The sequence below is a fragment of the Camelus dromedarius genome, chromosome 11 (genome assembly GCF_036321535.1).
Source record: "Camelus dromedarius isolate mCamDro1 chromosome 11, mCamDro1.pat, whole genome shotgun sequence".
Taxonomy (NCBI): domain Eukaryota; kingdom Metazoa; phylum Chordata; class Mammalia; order Artiodactyla; family Camelidae; genus Camelus; species Camelus dromedarius.
In genome coordinates this window covers 66,693,245-66,702,629 of record NC_087446.1, presented here as the reverse complement: position 1 = coordinate 66,702,629, position 9,385 = coordinate 66,693,245, and the positions used below count along the sequence as shown (strand labels likewise).

At 50.5% G+C, this 9,385-nt stretch overlaps 1 pseudogene; it reads left to right on the top strand.

Moving 5' to 3' along the window:
• Nucleotides 1–4,299: 4,299 nt before the first annotated feature.
• On the top strand, nt 4,300–8,466 carry LOC135322456 (melanocortin-2 receptor accessory protein 2-like; annotated as a pseudogene).
• Nucleotides 8,467–9,385: the final 919 nt, after the last annotated feature.

Below are 9,385 nucleotides of genomic sequence, written 5' to 3'. Positions count from 1 at the left end.
CAAGTCCATTTCAGAAGGGACATAACTGAAGAGGAATGGCTTTCCAGACTCTGAAGGGCAGAGAAACACCAGCCTGGGTTAGAGAAAGGTGAGGGGTGAGGTAGGGGGTGGGCTGTCTTCCCCAAATAAGGAACCTTCCTGAGGCCAGCACAGTGGGAGGGAGGGCCATGGGGTGGAAGCAGATAAACTTCTTCCTGAGAACTGATGGGATGCCTCAAAGGGACCATTCAGGTGCCCATTCAGGTGTCTGGACGGTGGGAGCCAGTTGGTCTGCCTCAGATCCCAGGACTGAGGTGGGTGCATAGCAGGCAGGTCTTACTTAGCCGGAACCATTTCACTTCTCCGAAGCCCTGTGTAAAACATGAAGCGTGAACGGCCGGCCTGGTGAGCACAGCTCTGCCCTCAAGACCGGTTTCTACTCCTCTCTTCCCAGAGAACAGCATCTCTGAGCCCGTCCTGGGTGACCTCACAGAGATCACTCTAGTGGCCCAGGCTAGTGACCGGGAACATGTACCTTCCTGCAGCCAACCCCAGAAGTCCACTGATGCATCATATACTGGCAAATATGTGAGTTCATGTGCATTGGTCTAACAGCAGAGACTCTGCCACAGGCCCAAGAGGTGGTGTGTGGGACATACAGGGGTGCAGGACTGTAAGCAGTGCAAAGGTGTAAGTGGTGGCAGGGGTGCAGGGGCTGTGGAGGGTGAAGGCAGTTCAGGGGTTGTGGGGGTGCAGGCAGTGCAGGGAGTGTCAGGGGTGCAGAGGTACAGGGAGTGTAGGGGTGCAGGGAGGTGCTCAGGCAAGTGCACATCCCCGCAGTCAGCCTGACCACGGGAGGCTAGTGCAATGGTTTGGGGCGGCGGAAGCGGCGGCGGCGGTGGGTGGGAGGCTGCCCGGGCAAGCCGGTCGATTTCTTCTCTTCCCTGCAGCCTGGCCTGGGGGTGCCTTGGCCGCCGGAGATTCGCCAGATGTTGGACTCCAAGTAAGCTTGCTCCTGGGAGGTGGGGCGGTTAGGTCAGCAGGCGGCGGCAGCGGCAGGGGGGCGGAGCGGGGCTGCCCCTGGCGAACTGGTGGAATAGCTGCCTTCTCCCGGCTGCCGGGCCTGGGAGCAGCCTCTGCTGCCCCAGGTCGCCGGACACACCTGTCCCACTCAGCTTGCTGAGTGGGGAGTGGAGGCGGTGCCGTTAATGTGCGGGGACCACGGGGGTAGGTGGGCTGCCGCGGGGGAGCCGGTCAATTCTCTTCACTCTCCCCCGCGGCGGAGCCTGGGGGCGGCCTCCTCTGCCCTAGAGGCGGGACGCCTGTCTCCATGTGAGCTTGGTCCTGGGAGGTGGGAGCAGCGGCGCCAGGGGGAGGGGTTCCTTTCCAGGGAGCTGCTCCATTTCTTCTATCCCCCGCGGCCTGGCCTGTGGGCGACCTCTGCCGCCGGAGATTTCCCTGAGGTCCGACTCCAGGTAAGCTTGCTCCTGGGAGATGGGTGCGGTGCGGTCAGGGAGCTGGTAAGGTGGTGGCTGCGGGGATAGGGTGGCTGCCCCGGGGTAGCTTGTGTATTAGCTCCATGTCTGCACCGCATGGCCTTCAAATGGCCTCTGCTGCCCCAGGTCCCGGGACACCCCTGTCCCACTTAGCTAACTGGGGGCGGGAGGCAGGGTAGTCAGGGTGCAGGGATGGCGGGGTTCGGGGGCCTGCAGCTGGGAAGCTGGCCCATTTGCTCCCATCTTCCCCGCGGCTTGTCCTGGGGGCGGTCTCTATTGCCCTTGGTTACGGGACACGTGTATCCTAGTCGGCCTGACCCCGGGAGGCGGGCGTGGTACGTTGGGGGTGGTGGCAGCAGCGGTGGTTTTTCCCATGAAGCTGGTCCATTTGCTCCCATTTCCCCTCATGGTTTGCTCTGGGGGCTGTCACTGCTGCCCCAAGTTCACCGGACGTCCATCTCCAGGTCAGCCTGCTCCCTAGAGGCGGCCACCAAGAGGTCAGGGGGCAGGAGCGGTGGCTGATGCGGGGGGATGGGGATGCCTTGGGGAGTTGGTGGATTGGCTCCTGTCTCCCTGATGGCCTGGTGTGGGAGTCGTCTCTCCTGCCCTAGATCACCAGACACACCTGTCCCATTCAGCCTGCTGGGAAGGGTCGCCCTGGGCGGTGCCTTTAAGGTGCGAGGGTGGCAAAGGCGGAGGTAGAGGACCTGCAGCGCGGAGCTTGTCAATTTGCTCCCCTCTTCCCCGCGGCCAATCCTGGGGGTGTCCTCTGCTGCCCAAGAAGCTGGATGCCCGTCTCCAGGTCAGCTTGCTCCTGGGAGGCGGACGCGATGAGGTCGAGGGGCAGGGGCAGCCGGCCGTCGCAGCTTCCTAATGGGGCCACTTCTTCTCCTTTCCCCTGACCTGGCCTGGGGACGGCCTCTCCCGCCCAAGATTCGTCTGACACACCACACCAGGTCAGGTTGCTCCTGGGAGGTGGGCGCGGTGAGATCAGGGGGTGGGGAGGAGAGGGGTGCTGCCTATTTTGAGCTGGAGGATAACCTCCCATCTCTCTGGAGGCCTGACATGGGGGCGGCCTCTGCCGCCACTCGTTCCCAGGTCACACTTCTCAGGGTCATATTGCCCCGGGGGTGCGTTAAGATGCGGGGGTGGCGGGGTGTTGGCGAGGGTATGGAGCCTGCCGCTTGGGAGCTGGTGGTTTAGCTCCCATCTCCCCAGCAGCTTGGCCTGGGGGCAGCCTCTGTTGCCCCAGGTTGCAAAGCACAGTTTCCCTGACAGCTTAGCCACCTGAGGTGGGCAGGATGTGCTGAGGGGGCAGAGGCAGCTGCCAAGGCAGCGACGGAGGGGGCTGTCCCAGGCCAGCTTGTCTATTTGTTCCCATCTCTACCTTTGCTGCCCTAGTTTCGCAGGACGTCCTTCTCCAGTATTTCCTTCTCCTGGGAGGTGGGCGAAGTGCATGCAGCCCAAGGTCTGGGCTCTCCCCTGGGGAGGGGCAGAACTCTATTGTTCTCCTTTGTCTTTATTCTTCAGCGAAGGGGTTACTGGACCCAATTCTTAATTCTGAGAATGTGTAGCCTATGTTAAGGAAGAGCTGCTGGACAGTGTGGTTTCTAGGTGGGTTTTCACATCAGCTGATGCCCAAGGCAGGCAGGAAAGCTATTACTCAGAGCTCCTTAGTGTGGAGTTGGGGGGTGGCCCTGCTGTCCTCACCATACTTTTTAAAAATGTGTAACTCCCCTTTTTTTCCTAGGTGACATTTTAGGTTATTGGGTCACAGATTCCTGGCACAATCATCCCTGTTCTCAAACATCTTTTAAACTTGGATGAAGTAATAAGTAGGGGAAGAAGATGATTTGCTGAAAGGTAAGAATACTTAAATTTGCATTAAAGCTACATTCTGTCAATCTTTCTCAAATGATTTTTCTCGGATTCAAAATCCACGACCTAATGAATGTTGTACTCCTGTGTAAATCATTGATCTTCAGATCACATTTGTTAAATGGTCAATGAGATTTGTTAAGTAGATTATTCCTGAAAGGAAAAGCTCAGGCTTTTGAGAATTCCTTGTCTGATGTCACCCAGGCAGTCACAGTAGAAGACAGAACTGATATAAAAATCCCTCAGCTGCCTGAACTGCAAAGCTTCTGGGATTACTGATCCCTGAAATGCAGGTGACTCTTGATGATATTCTGGGGCTTGGTTTACATGATCATATTCTTCCAGTCCTGTAAATGGGTTCCAAGGCCCCAGCCCCGGGAGAGCTGGTCATAAGGTCCATATCGTGAGGGGTGGGATGGGAAGGCAAGGTCTAAGAGCTGGAATCACTGAGATTCCACACTCGCTAAACACAGACTCCAGAGCCTAATTGTTGTCAGGTTCTGTTCTGGATTTGAGAGTGTGTTCAGACATGATTCTTGCCCTTCAGGGGTCACTGCCTGGGTGGAAGTAACCTTTACACAAATCTGGGAAGGATGGCAATTAAGTAGATGGGCTGTTATGTTCCTCAGTATGCCCAGGCTCACTCTTCCAGGCACTCTTGGGACTAACGAGAGTCATGTTATTCACTCATTCACTGATTTATTACCCTTGAATTGATCATTTTTCCCATAGTAAGTGAAACAAGGGATCAGGAACATGAATTTTGTCCCCTCTCCCATCACTGATTGTATCTGTCAGTCGGGCGCCCTGTGTATGCATTGTGAAATGGTGGTATTTTTTGCCCAATGGGGCAGCACTGACAGTTCTGGGAATCAGGGGAGTCTCGTGGGTAGGACAGAACCGTGACACACAAGGCAACACGCCACCATGTGAGACTGCATTGTCGATGCTCAGGTGACCCGATGTAGACCGCGGTGCTAAACCTGAGCGTGTTCAGTGATCTTGGCTGCTCTAAAAATACAGACTACAGGTCCCAAACTCTGGAGACGCTGAGGGTCTGCACCTCAGAATTCTGCATTTTAAGAAGCACTTTACCTAATTCTGATGAAGATGATCTGAGTGTCCCAATGAGAAACACTGGTGTGCGATTCAGCAATACTGAGGATTCTCAGGGAACGATGTCTTTTCAGGTTGGTCCAAGGTCCCTCACTTGAGACTTTTGCCTTGGGTTTAATTGTATGTGTTCAGAAGTGATGTCTCTCATTTCCAGTGCTTGTCATCATGCTCTGTGCAGGGACTTGCAATCAGTAGATGGCAAAATCTATGATTCTTCAGGTCACCGAACTAGAGTGTGAGTGATCTTTTATTTTGGTTTTCTTTATAGCAATGCAGAGTCTCCCGAGAAGAGATTCAGTCTGAACAGCTTTGTGTCAGACTTTGGAAGACCGCTGGTGCCCAAGGTGTTCTCTGGCAGGGCAATGACGAATCTAGGTCCCTCTTTCACTGCTACATCAATGATGTGGGCCACTTGGACAAGGCCAAATTTGCTATCCCAACGATAGCCCTTGACAGAGATATTCAGCTCCAGGAAGCCATCAGATGCAGCAGGTGGCCAGAGGAGGAGGCGAACGGGCTCATGAAATGTGACATCCCCAACTTCATCAATACGGACCAGAACTCTTCCTTTGGGGAAGATGATCTCCTGATTTTGAAACCACCAATTGTTCTAGAAGATAAGCCAGTTGCTCAGACCTCACACATAGACTTGAATTGAGAAACGTGCTTTGTCAAGTGTCTTTCTGAAGATGTGAAGTTTGTCTTTGTATGGCAGGAATTCCCCTTTCACAAAATTGTATGTGTTTGTGTCTGAGAGAGAGAAATGGAGACAGACAGAAAGACGGAGACAGAAGAGCACCCCCTCAGAAGAGAGCTAGTTAAGGTGAGTTTTGTGCCTTTAAAAACATTTGGGGTTTGGGGGGGAACAAAGTATTTACATTGTCTCATTCTCCTAGTTGGAAACCTTGGCCCCATACTCAGTGTTAGCGGCCTTGAATGGGGATTGGCACGGTGCACTTCATCTGGCGCTGCCACATCCATGCTCTGCCTTTAGCACGTTGCTTTGCCTCTCAGGGCTGCCACCCTTTTAACTGTAAGGAGAGGAGTCTGGAGTAGGTGATCCATCCCAGCTCTGCTGTTTTGCAAATTTCTGATTTCGTATTCGGATGAGGCTGGGATACACCCAGAGCAGTATAAACCAGGCCCTACCTCCTGTCTCTTGCTGGGGCAGCCCTTAGGCCTGTGCCTTCTACCCAACACTTTACTGAGCCCAGCTTTTGTCAGGAGCCCAAGAGCCTACCGAGATGGCAGGGGACGTCTCTCGTGGTCACGGTGGCCGACATTTCTATTGGTTGTGCTGAAACAGCTCTTCTGAGATCCTCCGGCCACCCTTGCTCCAACCTGAGGACAGACCTACCGTTCCTTTCCTAGGAGGAGGATCAATCCATGGTGCATTTTATGACAATCCTGTCCCCAGGAATTCACGGAAGGTTATCAGCTGAGTGAGGTGAGGTGCCTCTGTTTCTCTGCGTCCCTGTATCTCTGTCTGCTCACAGTGCCCTGCCACCGGCTACTGAGCAAGAAAAGTGCTATTCACCATGATGGGTGTTTTGCAGATGTGTAGGTGATGGTCGTGTAGCTCATGTGTGGGCTTTGAGCTGGGATGGTGAAGAGCTTATAAATACCTCATCAACATGTATTCGAGATGGCCTGGTGCCACACAGACTTGATTAATGAAGGCATCAAGCCTACACACTGGTTTGGAAACAACTTGGTTTTGATCAGTCACACTGCATGCATGACTCGCTGCTAATCTCTGGGTGGTTTTTTCATTTTAGATTTATTCACCCAGTGTCTTGCTTAAGCTGAAAAATACTTTTATTTCACCAGAATATTCTCTGATTCTTTGTTTTCACTCATCCAGTTTTTTAATTCCTTTAAAAATTGTTGTGTTTATAATGCCTCCTTATTTCTATCATCTCTAGGTTCCCAGTGGCCTGAGCCATGCAGCAGACTTTATGTAGGAACTGTACCACCAAAAGAAATCCCCTCGCCATAATATCTTTTGAGGAAAATATTATTCTTTAAGACTCTAACACTAAATCGTAGAAGAAAGCATGGAACATTTCTTATAGTTAATACATGTTCATGCAAAAAGAAATTTGATATTTTCATTGAAAAATGTTGACTTTAATAACTTTTACTAATGTGAATATTATTATTCATTATTTAATTAACCAAATAATACCACAGTTATTTATTATTAAGATTGAAAACTATTTACACAGTCTCTCAATTAGAAGACTGAAGTGTATTTAAAAGATGGAAAAATACCCATGATGACACCATCTTTTTTATTAACTAAATATCAAGAACTGTGCAGGGTTAAGATTTGACCCCCTGCAAGCTGCCAGGTTAGCATGAGGTAGTCTGTGGATGCTGCCAGAACACAGGACACTCCCCCAGGATCAGAGACAAAGGACTTCCTGCCGGCACAGCAGGCAGCCTGGGGTTCATGTTCATGTTGCTTCCTGAGCTCTTTTCCTATTGCTGTTGTAACTAAGGACCACAGACTCAGTGGCTTAAAGTAACACACATCCATTGTCTCACTGTTCTAGGGTGCAGAAATGCAAAGTCAATGTCAGTGGGCTAAAACCAACGTGTGGCCAAGGCTAAGTTCCACACTGAGGCTCTTGGGAGGGATTCATCTTACTACCTTTCCAAGCTTGCAGAGGTGCTCACACTCCTTGGCCCAGAGCCCTGTGTCACTGTGACTTCTGCTGCCACATCACATCTCTGTCTCTGACCAATCCGCCTCTCTCCTCTAAGGACCTCCGTGATGACGTTTGCTTCCCACAGTGATCTGCCATCCCAAGGTCCTTGACAGTCACACCTGCAGAGTCCCTTTTGCCATGCACAGTGACATTCCTAGGTTCTAGGGATCAGACCGTGGACATATTGGGGGCCATTATTCTACCGAGTTCTTCCCTTTGGCCCCACTGGTTCTTGTCCATCCCACATGAAAAATGCATCCACCTCATCCCAACACCCTCCAGAGTCTCATTTACTACACCATCAACTCAAAGTCCAACATGTAGTCTAACTATTATCAGCTCAAAAGCCTAAGTATTTTCATCCTCAACACCTAAGTCAGGCATGATTGAGACCCTGGGTGTGATCTTCTCTGTTCAAAATCCTGCAATGGCTTCTCATTTCACTCAGTGAAGAAGCGAGTGTCCTTATGGTGACCTTACAGCTTTCCTCCCCCTCCCGAAGCTGAGCTCATCTCCGGTTTTCTCCCTGGCTCACTCCGCTCCAGCCACACTGGCCTCCCTGTTGTCCCTTGGGAATATCAGACATGCACCCACAGGCCTGTTGCCCTGGCCGGTCTCTGTCCAACTCATATGCTGAAGTCCTGAACCCCAGGACTACAGAACATGACCCCACTTGGAAATAGGGTTGTTGCAGATGTCATTGGTTAAGAAGAGGTCATTAAGTTGGGCCCTAATCCAGTATGACTTGTGTCCGGATAAATAGGGGCAATGTGGACAGAGAGACACGTGTACATGGGAGATGACGTGATGAGATGTGGAGAGAAGACGGTCGTCTCCAAGCCAAGGAGAGAGGCCTGGACCAGCCTCTCCCTCCCAGCCCTCAGGAGGAGCCTGCCCTGCTGACACCCTGCCTGCAGACTCCCCGCCCCCAGGGCTGTGAGACAGTGAGCCTCTGTGGTTCATGTCACCCAGTGTGCGGTTCTGTGTTAGAGGGAGCTCAGCAACTAGCACCGCGTTCTCAAGGTCCTCAGTGAGCCCAGCTCTGGCCATCTCATTTTAACCTGGAAACTGCCTTCCCCTTGTCTCTGCCCCAGAAACCCCCTCTCCCTGATCATATTATTTCTATCACCTTCTAGAATACCATATATTTCACATGACTGTCAAGACTGTAGTTTATGTTCTGCTCCTCCTCAGTCCTACAGGGACAAGGATCCTTATTTGTTCACTGACGGACCTCAGGTGGCTTGACCTGTACCCGTGGCACAGCAGTCAATACAAATTGGCCGGATGGAAGGAGGGAACGTTCCTTACATTCACAGGTGAGTGAACGAAGATTCCGGGGGACTGAGAGTTTCGCTCAGGCACAGAGCTGGTAAGTGTCAGGCCAAGGTGGGTTTCAGGTACCTATGAACCTGAGGGAGGCTTGAGTGATTCCCTTTCCATTGATTAGTATTTCTCAGGTGTCTCTTTTTCTGGCTCTAACTTTTGACTTCTTTCTGTTATTCTTCTAAGCTTTCAACCAGTTTTAAGTTTTAATTCTGCTTTGTCTCAGGTAAACAAATAAAATCTGTAAATCTTTCAACTCATTATATATTTCATCTAAATACATTGTGATTAGTGATGATGTTTTATTTCTGGCATCTTGTTTTGTGATTTCTATTTGCTTTGCTCTGCTTTTCTCCTGCCTGTTATATACCTTGCAGTCATGGTTAAGAGCATGGCGTCTAGAGACAGCCTATCCGGGCTTGGTTCCCTCCCTTGCTAACCATGTAACCAGTATATGTAATCCCTTTGAGACTCACTTTCTTCATGTACAAAAAGTGGTACTATCCGCCTCAAAGACTGTGAGCATTAAGTGATAAAATAGATGAAGAACTTAGAATAGTGACCGGCCTATTTTGCGTTCTTCATTTTGACTTCTTTATTTTTATTCTCTTTTTAAACAATTACTTTAGAGATTACTGTTGAATTTTAATGAACACCCTAGATATTGAAGATTAAATTGTTACTTAACCCATTCATTGAATTTTATATACCAAATGATATCTGTGTTTTATTTCCATAAGTTCTGTTTGGTTTTTTAAAAAATTGATCTGTTTTCTTTTTCATGATGTCCTGATTGTTCATTATGTTATATAAGATTCATTTTATCTTTTAATGATTCAGTCATACTTCTTTTATGCTCTCTCTTAGATTGTTTCA